Genomic DNA, 20,004 nt, shown 5'->3' with positions numbered 1-20,004 from the left:
CGCGCAGCAGAAGGAACCATATTTACAACTACGCCAAATCCTGTTGACAAACCAGACGACCACGCAGGCAACTATTCACTTGCTTCGCGCGGGTATAGATAACTGCATTGGGGGAGTTTTTGCCCCCAGCAATGACCACAATTCACTGCAAAATACCCCTCGCACCTTGTAAATTTGATGAAGAATAAGCCAAATGTCACGGTTTCTCTTTGGCAGTGGTATTGCAAACGTTTTTCTCGCAAACGCTCTAACCTGCAGTTACTTCTTTTAACAGAACCAGAAGCTCCTCTGGCAATAGCACTACAATAGCGAGGACAGAACGTCAAGTTTGCGGGCTATCAGGCGTAATAATCCCGTGGTTGCCTGTACACTGTGGTGTCGGTTGGAAAGTATTGATATTTACATGATTTGATTGTCCTTTATCCCCCGGCGGACAGCCTCCTGATTGTGCATACTTAACGTATACCGCAGCTCGGAGCGCAATCACACACATTCCAGTAACTATTCAACTTTGCTATTCAGGCTTGACACCCTAATCTTTTACTCCTATTAGGCGATTGCAAAATTACACACTGGCTACTCACAAGTCTTCTCATATTGGAGCTCACCCAGGCTCAGCTATTTCCGATCAAACCCATTCCGTCTTCGAGCACAAGAATAGGGAAAAGCGTTTAAAACGATACCTCAATGGATTGTTCATTCTCACGAGGAATCACAGACGTTATATAGATCTGCACATTACACACGATAGAAAGCGACATATTCATATTGCAGCTCGACTAGCGACTCAAATTTCAAATTTCTGCTGGTCCCGGCAAACAATTCCTTACAAACTGGGATGCCTTTTGCGAAACTTGGGCAGTGCACCTCTCGGAGCTAACGAAGGTTACATCTGACACGTGTTAGTCATGGGTCAATCACGCTATCGAATAAAACGCAGTCACGACAGTGCCATGCACCCTGAAATACCTGCGGGAGCACGACATTCCGACCTGCATCATCTATTGGAGGATATCCCAACTTATAGCGTAGATGGTGCCAGAAAATGCAAAATAAGCACATTAGGCACGATAAACCACCTACGCCGCAAACATTGTGTTATGCTTCTGAGCTCTCCCGAACAAAGTGCAGCCAAGCATGCGAAGAGATGAAAATAAACATCGGTATCAGGAGTGCTTGGTCTCTCCGCAAACACATGCTGGATCCCTGTCAATCGTGCACAGGTAAAATGTCTGGGTCAGCGATAAGGATCACAGAGTACCACTACAAAAAGAACGAAGCGACTAGAAGAAGCTGCCCAATGACACGACAACAAGCACAGGAACAAAGCACACCACGCTAATCCCGAGGCCACCGCTTCACCCACCCTCCCAAAAAAAACGCTCCGTTCACTTTTACAAACACTCCGGAGGATATACGGAAGATTTACATAAGGAAGGACCACTCCGAATTATCAATCCAAATGCTTGAAGTACTAAAAACAAAACTGAACAGTTAGAAATTTTGTACTTCAACACAACCCTCACATTGCAAGGGTATCTTAACACGGCTGCGTAGTGATTTAAATGACGACCACGTTTTCCCCCAGGTTACAGTACATACCGGAAAGATAGGCAATCAATGGGAATGCAGTTGCCACTGTAAAGAAGAAATGAATAGGGGCAGTTTTAATAACTAACGTTTCTGAGCTCGAGTGTGCATGTCTTATATTATCTTGTTACGGCTTGAGTTTTATTCTGTATGCTCTTTATCGAACACGTGATTCCAAAACAATTATGTTGCCAAACTACGTGATCACATAATGCAGTTCCAAAACAGCAAGATATTACTTATCGGTGACTGTAACTTCCGAGACTTCAACTGGGAGTGGTTGCAGACAGACTATAAATCCAACGAGTAATATATATGTCGTTTGATATTATGCTTACACGTGATATTGTTCAAATAGGTAAGGAGCCCATCGTGCCAAGTGTACATCTATTATGTATTAAATCTTGCTCTCTTTCACAGCGATTTTACAGAGAGTACAATAGTAGTGGACATTTGGGATATCCTCTTGCTGATCTTGATGCCAACGACCTATGCGCCCTTTAAAACCGGTTTAGGGAAGTGTTCACTACCGTCTAAAATATTTTGTTCCAATTAGGCGAAAAAAAGTTTTGAAGCACATGCAAGGATTATGCATAAAATATTCGAGCTTAAGAAAAGAATTAAATGCTCGAAAAAAGGCACGCACAATTGTCCCTGGTGGAACAAATCAAAAGCAGCATGGCGCGGGAGGTTCGTACTTTCAGAGTACTATTTTAAAACTATTTATTATAATGATCCTCTCAAAAATTGTAATTACGTTACTGAAAAAAACGGTCAAAGAAATTGTAGCGGACGGCTTTGTTCTTTCAGGTGCGCGTGTCGAGAGAGAACCAAAATATTTGATTTCGAGCCTAATGGTGCAGGATGGTGACAGACCGGTGGGGGCGTCCGCAAGTCCGGGATGCCCTGGTCCTTGCTAGCTGCTCGTTCCTTGTTATCAGCATGCGCTGGGTCCATAGGTCCGACCAGGACAGCAAGTCCCCCCACTGCTCGTACGTGGGACGGGGATTGGGTGTGAGAGATGGGATTGTTGGCACTCCCAGACTAGATGGTACGGTGCCTGGATGGGGGCAAAAGCGTCAGGTATTATAGTAGTGTGTGGGGTAGATATGGGTAAGGAGAGTACAGTTTGGGTTTGGTTTTGGACTGTAGCCGGTGGAATGTGGTCGTTTCGGCTCTGGAAAGCAAAAGTTGGGTGGAGCGAATAGTTATACTTGTGTCTGAAGTAAGCGAGAATATCCGCGTAGCCGTTCAGCGAGTAGGGTGCCTTCTCCGTGTCTTGCCTATCTTCGGAAGTGACCTGGAGGGTGTGTATTCGGGCAGCGGCGTGTGGCGCCTCATTTCCGTCGAGAGACTCGTGTCTAGTGGCCCAAACGATATGAATGTCGGGCAGCTGCGGCATGGTATTAAGAACATTGAGGGCGAAGGGTGACCTGCGGCCCAGCTGGTAGTTGATGCATGCAACTTGGGAGTGCGTAACGGCTGTAAAGTATACGCTGTTTGTTGTGGCTGCTAGGGCGACGGCGATTTCTGCAGCACCGTTTGTAGAGGTGGTGCATATTGTGGAAGCTGTGACCTCGGTTCCATAATGGTCGATAACCGTGATTGTGTGCGCGGCTTTTTGGGTGTAATGTGTGGCGTAAGAGGTTCGTCAAATTGATGCAAAATTTTCCTTAACATTAGCCAAACATTAGATAGAGTATATCTAAAAAATGTTAAAGATGCAAAACCTTGGCAAATCTGCAATTCTGAACACATTGGGAGCGAACTATTTCAAACAGCAAACAACTGGTCACAATACACGCAGTAAAATCCGACTATCCTGATATTATTTCGGAAGTTCTCCAAGAAATTGTTCTAAGACAATTGCTTTTGTACTGTACATAAAAATTGTTTTATGTAATTACCCGTGGTGTAACAATTCGACTGTTCGTGGAGGCAGAGTTTTGTTTCGAGATGCTTCATTCTGTGACAATCATTCAGAACTGATTTCCAATATTACTAACACCCTTGAATGGTGCAATGTACGAGGAATGGTATTCAACGCTAAGAAAATACTGTATCTTCGCGTAACACGAAAGCAAGAGCCATATGAATACCAATACATAGTAGGAGCATCACCGTTGACACAGCACCTTCATGTCACAGTAACCAGTTCTCTATCATAAAATTTACACATTGACAATATTTGCTCGTCCGCATACGATAAAATTTGTTTCTTGAGACACAAACTGAAAACTTTTTTCATAAACGTTTAACTCCTCGCTAATTTACTTTTATTCGGCCAAAGGTTGAATATGCCTGCACAGCCAGGGACTCCTATGCTAAGCACAACATCCGTACGAAAGAATTCGACGAAAACCTGCAGGGTTTATATATACAAAATACTCAGGCACCGGTTACCCCTCACACTTACGTTTACTACCAATATCGGAAGCCTTCAATCTAGGAGAAAGTGCTTCCGCATTGATTTTCTTTACTCACGAAAGTTGAGCGGTCAATTAAAGCAACTTTGTTTATTTCCCTATTGTCAACAAGATATACTAGACACCACAAATCGAACGTTTTCACACTATTTTTTGCTGCTACTGACAAATTGAAATATTTTTTCGTGTACTATTCTAGTGTGGAATGAATTACCTGCTGTACATTTGCCTCGTACTTTGTATTGTTTCTATTATTTTTATGGCTTCTTTCCTTTTATGCCATCTGTTTGGAAAAATAATGGTCTGTACTCTTAATAAATAAAATAAATAAACAATCGACCTAAGAAAATCATTCAATGATGCCACGTTGATGCTGCAGAACTCCTCGAATGGCTTCATACACTTTACACAGCCCAAAAGAACACCATATAGCTCCCCGAATAACTATGCTATAGTAATTCGGGTTTTGACAGGGAAATCTCGGAAAGAAAACTAACTCAGAATAGCACTCTGGAACATCCGGCCTGGTACGGGGCCCGTCAGGATGGTATCACTAATAAACACCTCCGAAATTACTCCGGAACCGAAAAATCCATCCTTACACAGTTTTACAATCACTTTTACACCACAGGCACTTTTCACCTTAATGAAAACAGTTTAACTTACCGTTAATTTGAAATCCTAAAAAAACAGAATGTCTCAGGTCTATGTGTCTGATTTACAGCATAGGAAAATTTCTTAAACAGACAGACAATACGAGTCTAGCTGACCATCCTACCCACACCAATGCACTTCACCACACAATATTATGCTTCCGGCAAAGTATTTCCACCCGGAATCGTCTTTTCCAACTCCAAACGTGAGATCACAATCTCTGCAGTAACGTAGATACGGCTGCCATCCTAGCCCTAGACCTCACCAATGCTTACACAAAGTTATCCTCCAAAATCTCTTTACTCTTACTCTTTACTCTCTTTACTCTTACAGTTTACTCTTAGAATGAAAATTTTCTCTAGTATTGTAGTTCTGTTTTCCGTCGGTAACCTAGTGTCCGAAACTCCTTACATAACCTACGTTGGTACCTCTCGAGCAATAGTCTACTGTTCCCTCCTTTTAAATCTTGATTTTCCTTATCTCCCATACCGCTTACCTAAGATCACACGTTAAAAAAGTTTGTAGGCTGATTTCATCACTCTTTACTGCGCAGGTACAAGTGACGCAACAAAGAGAGGAGGCGCTTCTGCAAGGCACTGGTGTCGTAGTCACAGAAGCGGCACTGTCCTGTCTTGAGGACTCCTCTAGAAGGTCAAAGCTCATGATTTTCTATGCCTACCACCCGACATGCTTCCCTCCGGACATAAAAATAAAAGTTTATATTACCGCAACTACTGTCTTTATAGTTAAAGTCCCTAAGCTCAAAAAAGCTGTATATATAGTGTATTTCGAATGAATTAATTACATGTTTTACTTTGAATTTAGTTGCATATTTTGACCTCCACATTACCAGCGTATTCGAAATGGATCGCGTAAATATAATAAAACGGCTGCGAAAATATATAATCAATGTATCCAAATTTATTGAAAACACATGCAACATACAATTTTGTATACGTACAAAATGTGCTAGTAATGCATTTTGAATGCGGAGAAAATAGCACTTGAAATGTACTAAAAGTGTGTTACTAGTGTATAATAAGTATAACCGTAAATACATTCAGATAATTTTTGAGGATTTGTAACTTTCAAGCCAGAAAATTTCGTTCTGTGGCTTACATAATTTTAGAGGCTCTAGCCTAACGGTATGCTCAATTGTGAAAAGCTAAAGCAGCCGTGCAGTGAATAAGACCACCAAATGACCGCAAAGTACAACCCGCACGCAAAGAGACTGCACTTTGCATCTTTGATTATTGTAGAGCTCAGACGATTTTCCATTTTCGCCTGTACGATCAGCAACTAGGACTGAATGCCATTCAGCCACCTCTGCATCCAGGCTAAAAGCACCTTGACGGAGTTCACTTCTCCGTTATTAGTTGGCCATGAAGTGGGTGATTTTGCCAGCAGGTGGAGTGAAAAAAAAACAAATAAAAAAGGAGTGAAACACTGCTTCTTTAGACACAAATGTATGATAAATAGGTGAGGCCTTTGCTCGAGTGGTACCAACATTCTTCAACGACAAAGGTTTCTTACGTGCCCATTGAAAAGAAGACAGAAAAAATGTCATAGGCAAACAATGCTACTTTAAAATATTTTAAGGATGTATCTTGTGTCAAGCATATATAATAGTGCGATATATAATTGGATCTTCCATCACTTAAGAAGTGCAGTATGGGGTATCTTCGCAGGTCAGGTGTAGATGAAAACTACAGCAAATTAGAAAGAAACGTGCGGCTCAACACTAATAATAAGGTTACCAACATCCAACAGGATTCTCAGTATTGCGCAACTTTCTTAATTAGGCGCATGACATATGAAACTTCAAACGGTGGCAAATATAGTTTCTCAACTTGAAGAAATCTGTTCTCTGCCCCCCCCCCCCGAAGCTAATAATTATTATTAGTAAAAAGAGTACTATTAATGTTACTTTTAAGTGTTTCGTATTTAGGCTTCGCATCTGTCAGAAATAAAAATCTGACAATATTTTGCAACATAAGGGTTTAAATATAAAGGGGCCGGACGTAGTAAAAGGTTGACATACAAATTATAGGATTGTGACATGCAGAAGCAATGCCTTTCCAGGTGGTAATGACACAGTAATTTTATTTCAGAAAAATAACACGAAAAATGTACAAGCCATCTTTTAAATTAAAAGCAGATACATCGAATTCAGACAACCGAGGGAATTTGTAGTGGCGGCCACCTCATCTTCTAGCAGCGCCATTATCATAATCTGCATCACCCCAGGATCATCATCAGCGGGCTTTCCCCGGCCTGCGTAGGTAGTGCGAGCGCCACAGAACACATTCAACGTCGACTATGCAGCTGGGCGCATACTACGCCTCCACACTTGGTACCGTCTGTGCAATCCCGCACAGCGACGTTCGCTCCCACCGATGCCGACACCTTGGTCTCCGTCTCCAGCACGGCAGCTGCAGCTTAACTGACTGGACAGCCCGCCGACGACACAGCGGACGCTAAGCAACCACAGCCTGCCTTGAACGCTACGAGCGCATCCTGAGAAGCAGCTCCTCGGCGAACGAGAGTCGGAGCCGATGTCATTGAAGGTGCTCACTTGCCGCAACCGCCCGCCATTCCACCTCCTTCTACAGCAAGCGACAGTACCAGCAAATTTTGCAGCTCCTCGAGTGACGTCTAGAGAGGCATTCCAAACAGAGCCGTTTACAGAAGTCGGGACTCTATCGCAAAGGCGTCCTGCCAGGCAAGACAAGTCGTTGTCGCCTACTCAACCCTGCGAAAGGCCTGTGTCGCGCATGATGATAACGTCACCCCGTCCCAGTTTCTGTGGTCCTGACACTCGGATCAACCATGATGTCATGGTACACCTGCAGTCCCTGCGTCCACGGCGGAGCCTACCACACCAGGTGCATCGAGAACACCGCAGTCTTCGCTGAATCGACTGCACTGTGGTGTGAAGCAAGTACTAGTCCTTGCAACGCCCAGCCACCTCAGCATTTCAACACATGTGCAGAAGACGCCCTTTTGGACGGCTCGAGATTTCTAATGACAAACAACCCGGTTCTCCATCTTCTGCGGCACAGGCTTCGTAGACAGCGCTTAAAGCACTGCTTTCGCTGCCAATTTTCTACGTCGGCACTCCTACGAGCTCTAACAGCGACCAGTAAGCGCCGAACTCGCCACTTTGCACAGCGCACACATTCGACTAGTATTCCGTTTCCCAGCCACCGTCGGGCTCCCAAGCGACTCGCGCGAGTCATGTGCCATCGAAATGTGCCCCGAACACAGTCGCAGCTACAACCTGCACGTGCTCGACGGCTACGCTGGCACTCATACTGCGGCATCACAAACCTCTGACGCATACCCCTGTACAACGTCCAACTTGTACGGCAGACAAATCAGCCTTGATTCCTCTTACTTGGGACCCGACGCAGCCCTGTTTTTACCAAGCCTAGGTCCTTGCCTAGCACCTAGCCTCGGCCCCCTGAGAGCCGCAACGAAAAGGACCGTCTCACTGACTGACCAGGACAGTCTAAAGACATGTAAATCGGAAAAATTGTACCATTACCCGTGTGTACCGACCTGCACAAAGTTTTTGCGCACTTCACCCCTCGATCATCATTAGTGTGGCTTGCCTTGGCTGCGTGGGCAGTGCCACGCGCCACAGAACCCATCAAACAACTACTCAGAAATTGGGCAGCCGCTCGTTTCTGTCTGGGCCTACGCGGCCTTTAAAAATGTGGGAAGCAGCATCCCCTTCACGCCTCCTTCGTACAAAAAAAAAAAAAACAAGTTAAGCAAAAAATGCCCCGTTCTGCTTATACACATATTTATTTCCCTTCCTCTCTGCTGTACATAACAGGGATTTTTATTTTCAGTTCTGTCCACAGAAAATGCAACTGTTTAATTGAAGAGAAATGTGGAATTCTTTTAAAGCTGCTGTCTTTAAACGACAGAAAAAAGATCTGATAAACACCTGTTAGCGTGAGAGACAAGTAAAAACTAGGTGGTTTATTAAAATTGTTACACCTGAAAGAAATTTTTTTAAAATACACCTTAGATAGTGAAATATAAATAACCCTCCGATAAGCCCAAGTGCACTAGGCCTACACTTGCATTTGTGCGGTTCCTTTGGGCAGATATTTAAAACGAAAGCGTTTTGTGCTGGGGTACAGAAACCTCGCCGAAGGCATTACTCCAAAAAGTTCGATTGCAGTGGCGGTGCTACGTTTTGAGCTGACGACCACTCTGGCCGCAACGGGGGGTGTCAGAGGTTCTGCTGTCTGAGCCATGAAATCATGCCGCAAAGTTGTACGAACGCGCCATATGTCCTTCCCTCTAACTTGTACATTCACATGGTGCTGCCGTCTAGGAAACGTGAAGCGAAATAGTGCGTCATGACGTTAATGAGCGCCGATAATAGGCGCCGCGATACGGCAGTGTTTAGCAGCAGAAGCTGCTGGGTTTATCCCTTCCCAGCCTGTGAAAAACCGCATGCAGCTTGTGGAAGGTCGAACCCGCGTTCCACCAGCTGAGCCATTCGCAATGCAAGCGTCTGGCGTACACGCCACGGAGCAGGACCAATGTGGTCGCACCCCTGCCTAATGGACGCGCCGGCAGCACGTCACTCGCCAAGCACACTCATAAGACTGCTGCCCACCCGCAAATTATACTAGTTTCGCTGGACTGTAGTGACTTCACCAAAGGATTCACTGACAACTCCTCCGGTTTCCTTCCAACGGTTTGCGAGCGCCTTGGGTTTGAATCAGGTTTACGCCCTGCTCTAGAACGTGTTTTCTAGTGCCCAATGTTGATGCGTCTAACGGTGCCGTACCAATTATATGTATATAGCGATGTGAAAATTCATATCCATGCATAATTAACATTCACTTGCTCCAGTGAAGGCACATTTTACTTTGGTGTTTTACCGATTCCTATGAAAAAATAATCAACCACATTTTTTAAATTCTCACTCGACCTCGAACGTACCAAGGGCCTCTCGAAACGCGCACATGTGTTGGTCATGAATGAAGTATGAAACAAATATGACGAGCAAGCAAAAAAGGGAAGTGGTGGAATGGGCCTAAACTTCTCTAAGCTTTGGGGCACCGAGTGTAACAGCACAACAAGAAAAGACAAACACGACCGCACGGCGACCCTGCAAGGGACCGCGCGGGCTCTGGCCAGGAACTTCCGGCTACCCCCTTTGCCCCTTTCCCATTGTCTGTTCTTTATTTGTCGGTCTTCGTTCTCGACATCTTTACAAAAGGCAATTGATAAAAAAGAAAGGAGCAAAAACTTATCCAATACTCTCGTGCAGTTTGTCATAGGTGAATAAACCATTAGAGGTTCGTGGGCATGAAAAACGTAGTGTCAAACACACACTTAATACGAAGCTTACGGGGCTCGTTTCTAACACTATTGGTTACTTTCAGAAAGACGGAATTTAATACTTCGTGACTTTTATGTATAGTTTTCAGAACAGTGACATGAGACGGACAGAGATCGCACTCTGCTTTCTGCGAACATCTGAGCGACTCCTACTAACAGCTATCGCAAATGAAAAAAAAAACTTGGAGGGGGGTAACCGAGAGGAAACAAAGGAAAGCTGCCTTCATGAATATCTTTCGCAAATTTTGTGAACTCTAAAGACGAACGGCGGACTTTCTACGAACAGGCTCCACTACAAATGTTGCAGTCCGGTCTCTGTTTATTGCAAGTATTGCACCTGAAAGAGCTGTGGACGCAAAAACTCAATATTTAGGGAAGTCATCTCTGCTCTCCCTTGGCCATTTACCAGAGCCCTAACTAAAATATACGCGCAGAAGGAAAGCTGCTAAAAGGTGTTTTATTTATTTTACACTCTCTCGCTCGCATCGACTTGTGAGCAAATTGCATTGAATGGTGCGCTCAAATCAATACACCTGTATCGCAAGCTGAGCTAAGAATAACCGCTACGTGTGAGTTTCTCTATCCGTCTACACTGTTTTTATTTCAAAGACAACAGACACCGAATAATTTCGGTGGGACAACATATGAGCAAATAAATGAAAAACCACGCTTATCTTGCGCTAAACAGCAAACCCAAAACAAGCGCCGATACCACGCGCCGTCACAGCCTAGCATATATTTGCATGACGACCGCCCTTTGAAGCGTTCGAAAAGTTATGAAACACCTAGACAGGCAAGTAAACACAGCGGGGGGAGACAAGTAGTGAAGCAGGGTGCACAGCGCCGCCACTTTTTGGGCCCCGCGCACTGGACTGAAGTGAAGTATTGAGCGGCAGTGAGCGCAGCGAAGCAGCTCCCCATAGCAAGCATAGGCAGTGTTCTTTAAGGTGGATAGTTTTAGTAACAAGAAATGTTTTGACCATATTTCTGATATATTGTCATACCAACTCTTGTGATTTGGAAGTTCCTTCATACACGGTTGTTGAATTGCGTGTTTTTTTAAAGATTGTGCTCAAACACCGTCCTTCACTCTTTCGTACACTGATTATCTCAATGTGAATAATACTTCATTTTAAAGCAAGCCGGAAATGCAGCAGGTGTCAGTTTCTCTTTCAGTTTCTCCTATTCTCTGTGTGACAAACTTCAGGACAAAAGTTTCTGGTTCTTTTATTCACCTGGAATGCATTTTACCTGGCACGAAAGGTCGTGAGTTGCCTGTATTCAGTCCCTGATTCAGCGTCTTTAGTGTATTCCAAATGTATTTTGTCAAAGATTTCTACTGCACTGAAGATTTATTTTCAATGAATACTTTTGTTTTATTTTTGTAGTATTTCTGCCATGTTCGTTCTACCAAAAATCCAATTATAATACATTTCGTATATATTGGGAGTTTAAATATATACTTCAGCATATTTTTTTGGTATTCTCATGGTGCTGCCTTAAATTTATTTAGGTAAGTGTATTCGTAATATAGTTACACCGCAAATACACCCTGGTCAAATTGCAGGAACAAATCGAATTTTTAATGTATGCCGAATGCATTCAGAATATAATGATGCAGTTCTGTCTCCTTTGAATGTAGTAGGACATTATTTATAGGTACTGTTTTTTTCCACATTGTTTTATTATTGTAAAATTTATTTTCAAATATTTAGTGAAAACTGAAAATACATGTCTGCTCCATTTGTGTTATATCTACAAAATACTATTTGAACTGAACTTCAAATATATTCGTACGTATTTCAAACTTATTACTTTTTGCTAAGGGTACTATGCTCGATCATACAGTGTAACAAAGACAGCATTGGAGACATCTCCCAACTAATCTCTCATGTCAATCTCACTATGGGCCGTATCCATCTTATAAAACCGAAAAAAGGGAATGGCGGAATTTGAGCGCCTTCGACTAATTCACGCATTTCTGATGAGTAGCATAACGTACTACATCTCATACCCTAATTTAACCTAAACAAACTGTAAAAGATAAACTGCCTAATTTAGAAATCTACTAAACGGCACTTTTAATCTTATAAACGACTTCCACTGTCAAGCTGCAATGTCTAGTGTCATGCGAAGAAATCGCAACAGCAGAAACAAAGCGCAATTAAATAAAGACGGAAAAAAAGAAGTGAAAAAGAAGCGTTGCCCCTATGGCTTCAGCTCCTGGAGCTTGATTCGACGCAAAGGCCTAAGTCGAAAAGTGAGCTACAGCCATGGAAAAGTACCAGATTTCTCTCCACCGCGCACTAGTGCAGGTAAACTTTTGCCCCTGGTTGAAGAGGCACTAGATGCCAATGAACCGTTGAAAGCTGCTCTCCCAGAGAAATATCAGAGGGTTCTTCAATCCGACCCCAACAGCCAAAACCTATTTTAAAACCAAAGCACCAACATAAAACTTGATTGTTTGCAAGTCCCGCCAACGTAAATATGATGATGAAGGTAATCCAGAGACACCGTGCGTATGCCTCCAGAGCAGTGCTCTGTAACACTAAAGAGTTCTATTAGAGATGGGGAGGTCCTACACACCAGGATGTTTTCACAGAGGGAAAAGGTAGTTACCGAGAGAAAGGACCCATAAGTAGTTTATTAAAAAAACGTCCTGATCTACCAAAAGGTCGATCCGCACGAACTAAGGGTGCTAGATCAAGGGCTGTGAACTAAGAAAAAAAGTCCATCACACCAAGGAACAACTCCATCTGTAGGACAAAATCTCCACGCATTGTTCACAGACTTACTATCTGTGTCGCAAAAGCCCGCGAAGCCATTGCCGTAGTGGGCGACTGTAATTCCTGCTCGGCTCTACGCTTCTACATAAGAGCCGGTTAGGTGCACCGCAGCCGCTGTCGGAAAAAAAAAATATACGCCTGATTGCCTGTTTGGACGATTCTGGACTGTCCATTTCAGAAGGATGTGGCGTACATAGCAGCCAAGAAGATGGTGTCTTGATTTTTTATGTACATTGACCAGATGTTTCTGTACTTGTCTTTTGCCCTGGGATGTTTTAAGTGCACTTATGAGGAGTACATTTTGTGTGCCGTTTGTAGCAAGGGCTTTGTTCTTTTTAAGGTGGACTAGCAACTGACATTTTAGGTGGAAAAGTGCTTAAGCGGGGGTACATATTTGCGAAGAAAAGCAAGAACAAAAGAAGCACTCATAAAAAGAAAACTACGACTATAACCACGACGTCGCAGCGGGGTGCGTTACAAACACACTGACTGCACCATCATCATAATTGTATTGCGGCGTCACTCACCCCACGCTCACAAGCCGGACAATCAATCGGAAGCAGCCAGCGAAAGCGGCCGGCGTCAGAGAAGTGATCCCGGGAAGAACACAGAGTGGCCCGGAGGGTGAAGCGCGGCGGTAGATCAGGCGACCGGACTTGTGCTGTGCTCAAAGAGGTCATCCACCCCTGCAACCTCTCTGAGGTCTGCTCCTCAAACAAGAAGGCTCGTCGGACATCGGTAGAGTACCCCAAGAAAGCAGCGGATGCTACTAGCCAACGGGAGCTCGGAGCGTGCTCTACCACAGTGGCCACGGCCCGTCGCCTGGACCTCGCAATACCACAAAACCCTGGCGCTATTTCTTGGATGTGTGCGACCTCCGCGTTCCGGCAACGAGCACTTTTTTTGTCTTTGTCTTTTCCCGGCTATGGCTATTTCGCGCTTGTTGGAAGTATCGACAGTTTTCTATATTGTTTTTTTTTGCAATTCCTCATTGCTTAGTTAGTTTGTTAGTTCGTTTGGGTTTTTTGGGGTTTTAGTTAGTTCGTTTGGGTTCTGGGTATATATATTAAACATGGTCTTGTTTCCAAGGTTTTCTTTTCTATTCTCGTTCTATTCTTTTGTCCCCGAACAGACACTAGGCAGTTGTAACGCAGCCGAAGAGCTAATGGAAGCCAACTATATGGTTCAACTTTTTCTGCTTTACTGCTATTCCTGGAGGCACATCCGTCTTTTAATCACTCGGAATTCATGCACCGACCTTCACTGAGGAGAGTGTACGCCTTCCTTCAGGCTTAAACAATCTCTTACTCTCTCAGGCACAAATGTTAACCCGGAGAAAAATGTTAAACGCAGTGATCATCATGCACGTGTGCTCTCTTGGAAATATCTCATTACTCCGACCCCCAAAAATGTGGACGCCCCTAGTTTTCGCATCCACAGCGCTTATGCAGTCACCACAATGTTTATCCTAGAACACTCGTTACCTATTATTAAGTATCCTAGTGGACTGCTCGGCCACTACAGAAGGGGCGGCCAACACAATTACGCTCGCTCACTGGGTGACCCGAACAGTCCATATATCTTATTTAAAATGTGCATGAATATTTCCCGCAGTAACATTTCCACGCAGGCTTTCAAAATTCTTCTCAATTACTCACAACACCCGCTTAGAGATCAATTGGACTCCTGGCCATGCGAGTATAAAACGAAATGAAGCACCTAACTTTGCTGCTCGCGAGCTACCCATCGGCGGTGGTCAAGTCACACCCCTTTTTGTAGAGCCCAAAAAACCCGCTACAGTGTTTTAACTTTCTTGGAAATTAGCTGCTCCAACCGCATGTATCCCGTGCGCCATCATCTACCCAACTGGTGAGTGTCCATCACTTAATAAAAACACTTGCGCCTCCTGTAAACCCATACTATTCCTTGGCGTGCAACCGTACATGCAGTTTATTACTCTATATATGCTTCTCCCCAAAGCACCGACTTGGGAGCCCCTTCTAATTCATTCCCTCTCACCTCTCCAGAGCACAACTTGGAGGCAGTGTTAGGCAGCTCGGACCCTAACGTCCAGCGAGGACATTCTAATTGAGCACCTCAGGCCACCTTCATCCTACACGCGCTTGTCACTACTTGTCGTTAGTCTGACAAATCCCCGAAAAGGGCACCTTCAGTATTATAGGTGACGCTGAGCGGCGACACCGCGGACCTCTAGCACACATACATGAGCCGTGTCCAACCATGGCGAGGTGTTTAAAGGTGAAGAGTAGAAGCCGTACACGGTGGCCGTCGGAGCCCTGGTCAAGCTCCAGCCGATGGCCTTCCTGCCTGTCTACCAGGCAGGGAGCTCCGGGACCTCTTTGACTATCAGGGTAAGGTCAGAGGAGGAAGAATCCCCTTCCCCCTGCTTTTATACTATGCCTAATGGTATTGTCTAGAACCCCGACCAAACCTGATCGGCTCCCTAACAGGGGCCGCAACGAAGTATCGTTTCCTCCATCGCCATCTGTAACATTTCCAGAACCACATCATTACTCTCGATTTCTTGTCATGGGGTCCCTCAGTTCAACCCATCCTCTTGCATCTCAGTCAGTCTTCTTGATTGCAAAATATCTTGAAGCCATAATAGGGAAATCATATATTTGCAAAAAACAAAGGTCTGGTGAACTTATCATCGAAATAAATGACAAGCAGCAGTCCACGAAGCTTCTAGCTCAGACAAGACTGGCTGATCTAGACATCACAGTCACACCCCATCGGAGCCTCAACACCTCGCATGGTGTGATATCCGAGACAGATCTCCTGAATGAAACGGATGCAGATCTCATTGCCACCTTGAAGGATTAGGCGTGACTGCCGTGAGACGCATCACTATCCGCAGATACAAAAAGGAATTTCCCACCGAGCACATTATCTTGACATTTGACCGCGCAGTTCTTCCACAACAGATAAATGCAGGTTTTATCTATTGCTCCATTCATCCCCACATCCCGAACCCGCGGCGCTGTTTCAAGTGCCAGCGGTTCGGGCATGGTACAAACTCTTGCCGTGGCCGAACGACCTGTGCAAAATGCGCGGCGCATGATCATCCGTGTGAGAAATTGTCTATCCATAACCCTCTCTTGTGTCAACTGCGGGGGACCGCATGCGAGCGTACTCCGGCAAGAACAAAAATTTCAAATAGAAAAACAGATAATCAACACCAAGGTAACTGAGAACATCACCTTCCCAGAGGCACGAAAGAGGTTCGCCTCTTTCTCCCTGGGGAGGTACGCCGACGCAGATCGCCAGGGGGCCGATCGGCGTCTGGTTTCCACAGGGACCCATTTCAGCGAGTCAGCCGTGGTCCCTCCCGCGACCCCCACTGGGTTGCCTTTGGCAGCCCAACCCGTCACCAAGCCAATTGCTGAGGCAAGAGTGGTTGTGCGAACCGCTTCCGTAGGGACCGGTGCCACTCCCGTCCACCAGTGCGTTGTAGGGTGCCGAGGGGATGGACACCGGGGACCACGCATCGGCTCCCACCATCACCGCACCGCGTGTGGCAATTCTGGCGCCCGTGACACCCGCGGCGGTGGCTGCTCAAACGAGGGGCTCCCGAAGGGGGGCCAAGCCCGGGGGGCGCAGCTCAACGGACACCCCCAGGACATCTGACAACGAGATGGACATCGTGCCGTTCTTGCCTGCAACGCATCGCAAGAAGCGGCCTCCGACGGCCAAGCCAACGGAAAAGCCCAAAAGGCCAAATCCTAGAGTAACAGCCCCGAAAGACACATGAACACACACAAACACACACTCCAGTAACTCCTAAATCTCCATGATGGGAAGAAAAAATATTATTCAATGGAACTGTTGAGGCCTCCTTAAAAATATTGACGATGTCTTTGAGATATTGCATTCGAATCAACCAAGTGTGATGTGTATTCAGGAAACCCATTTAAATTCTAGGCACACAAATTTCCTGAACGGCTACATGGTATTTAGAAAAGACAGGGATGGTCGTTGCACGTCATCAGGTGGTGTGGTCATCATTGCCCGGAAATCTCTAGCCTATCACCCTATTCATCTGAACACTTCCCTTGAGGCTGTAGCTATTCGCACAATTATATTCAACAGGTAAGTAACAGTATGCTCGCTCTAAATTCGTCCTGATCACGTGCTATCAAGTTCCGAGCGTGAGGCTCTGATAGACCAGCTACCAGAACTGTAACATTTATTAGGAAACCTCATTGCTCATGCCCCCTCTGGGGTTCTTCCCCCGTGGATTTTTGAGGACGCCTGATTGAGAAGTTTCTAACATCATCGGGAGCATGCCTTTTATTTAACAAGAACAGCCTACATACCATATTCTAGGTCACAAAACATATTCATGCATCGACATCGCACTCGGTTCTGCAGTTGTATTTCCATCACTCGTGTTGAATGTGGGCACAAACCCATATGATAGCGACAACTTCCTAACCACATTAACAAATGTAGGTAAAAGCCACAACCGTTCATCTTCCCATAGCATGTTTAACGAAGCAAAGCTTACTGGAGTACTTGCACAGATACATCTAAACTACACCTGACGCCATAGCACACTTAAAATGTACAGGAAGCCGCGCAACTCCTCACGGCGCACATCCTTGATGCTGACAGAAAGTACAGTCCCCAGGTTTCCGGTGCCCCGCACAAAGAAGGAGGCCCTGGTTGAACGAGGACTGCAGGCGACCACGAGACGCCCAGAACAAGGCGTGTGGTGTCCTCCGCCGGTACCCCACGTCAGATAACCTCATTTCCTTTAAACGGGCAAAAGCACTTAGGAACCATGTGCGCCGTGAGTCAAAACGGGACAGTTGGCTCACCTTCCTCACTCACATAAATTCATACACCGACACTCACAAGGTCTGGACACACATACGAAAACTCAAAAGACAACAAACACACAGCCTGCCTCTGGGGACACACTTGAAGACCCGTCTAAAAACCTTCCACAACACTTCCAACACGTGTCTAGTTTAGCACACTAAACAAACAGCTTCATGAAACAAAATGTCTTCCGAAAAGAATTCCCTGCGGGACAGCAACAACTCGCACGCTTCTCACAATACTCCTTTTTCAATTCATGAGCTGAAGGCAGCCCTGAAAACAAGTAAGCCTTCAGCTCCAGGTGCAGAAAAAATCACATACACCGTGATAAAACACCTACACTCAGACACCCTTGAAACACTTGTGCATCTATACAATAAAATATGGCTTTCGGGGCACATTCCACAAGGGAGGCCATAGTAGTGGCTTTCCTGAAGAAAGGGAAGGACTCTTCCTCTCCGGCCAGTTACCGGCCCATTGCTTTGACAAGCTGCCTATGCAAGCTCTCGAGAAGATGATAAACAGGAGGCTCGTGTACTTTCTTGAGTACAACAGTCTTCTCGAGAGCTGCCAGGCAGACTTCAGGGCGGGGCGATCTACCAACGATCAACTCGTTGCGCTAGACTCTTATATAAAGGACGCATTTATTCATAAACAGTACTGTAAACAGTATTCTTTGATCTTGAAAAGGTGTACGATGCTGCTTGGTGGTACGGCATCCTCAGCGATTTGAAGTTTTTTGGCATGTCTGGCAAAATGATGAACACGCTTGCCAGTTACCTGTCTGAAAGAACGTTTCGCGTGCGAGTTGGAACTGCAATATCTAGTGTTCATGTGCAGGAAAATGGTGTGAAACAAGGTGGAGTTTTGTGTTGCAACCTTTTTATTGTAAAAATAATTCACTCAAAAAGGCATTGCCACCATCAATTATCTGCTCAACTTATGTATATGACGTACAAATATCTTTAAATTCTTGTAATTTGTCAATCTGCGTGCGCCAAGCCTAGCTTGGTGTTAACAAGCTAGCCGGCTGGGCAGATAGCAACGGTTTTAAATTTAATCCCGGGAAGTGCACTTGTGTTTTGTTTTCCAAGAGGCGTGGCATCCCGCCGGACCCACACATTCATCTCAGTGGTGTTTCGATTCCTGTCAAAAAGGAACACAATTTTTCAGGTATAATCTTTGACGAAGAGCTCACATTCATCCCCCACATAAAACAACCGAAAAATAATTGCTTAAAAACAATTTATCCTGACGGTTCTCTCAAACATTTCTTTTAGTGTTGACAAAAAACTTCCTTTACATGTTTTTACCAGACTAATAGGTTCACGGTTGGACTATGGAAGTGTTGTTTATGGGTCAGCAAGTAAAACATTCCTCAAAATGCTGAACCCAGTGCTTCATCTGGGGCTTCGCCTGGCATGTGGCGCCTTATGCATTGGCCCGGTCGATAGCCTCTACGCGGAGTGTAGTAAGTGCAACATAAAACGTCAGGGAGATACACCTATCTTCTTTATGCTTTCAAAATTTCATCTATGCCTCACCATCCTTTTAAATCAGTTTTTTACGATGCATCTATTTCTGAACTCCTCCTAAATCGACCATCGTTCTCTGCGCCCTTCTCTTACAGAGTTAAAAAGGAAGCGTCAGAGCTTGCTGTCTCCTTTTGAGACACCATTAGAACATCTGTAACAGATTTTATAGCCCCCTGGAATTCCCGCCCTGTATCATGCGACACATCTTTCACGCATATAGATAAAAACCGAGGTCCCACATGTGCAATTCTCCAGCACTTCTTGTATTTGCAGCAGAAGTATAAGTGTTCTGAATTTTACACGGACGCCTCTAAAGCTGCCACCTCTGTGTCCTGCTCCGTGCATGGACCCGGCCATTTAGCACTAAAACTTTGAACAGTAATACTAGTAACTTTATGGCAGAGGTGTACTTGTTGTTAATCATATACTTCAAAGCGATATCCCGCCATTCATTATCTATACAGATTATTTTAGTGTTGTGCGGCCATTGTCGTCCACAAAATCTTCCAAAAACCATGTTGCCTTCTTATATTCAAGGGTGTTATGTCTGTGTATGTTCACAAATTTGAACAGGTCCATTGCTGTGTCGCTGGCCACTGTAACCTCATATAAGACAACCACTTCGCAAAACATGGCAAACACATTGGCGTGAAAAAACAGACAAGTTACACGTATTAAAACCCCCCTTAGGACCATACACCACCGACACACGCCAGAGATACACTGAAGTCGTCTTGGCTAGATTACGGACAGGGCACACTCATGCTACGCACTCGCACCTTCTGACTGGATCTC

The sequence above is a fragment of the Haemaphysalis longicornis genome, unplaced genomic scaffold (assembly GCF_048455015.1).
Source record: "Haemaphysalis longicornis isolate Haplotype H1 unplaced genomic scaffold, Haemaphysalis longicornis Haplotype H1 scaffold_5, whole genome shotgun sequence".
In the NCBI taxonomy this organism is placed as follows: Eukaryota; Metazoa; Arthropoda; class Arachnida; order Ixodida; family Ixodidae; genus Haemaphysalis; species Haemaphysalis longicornis.
This window is presented reverse-complemented; position numbering follows the sequence as displayed.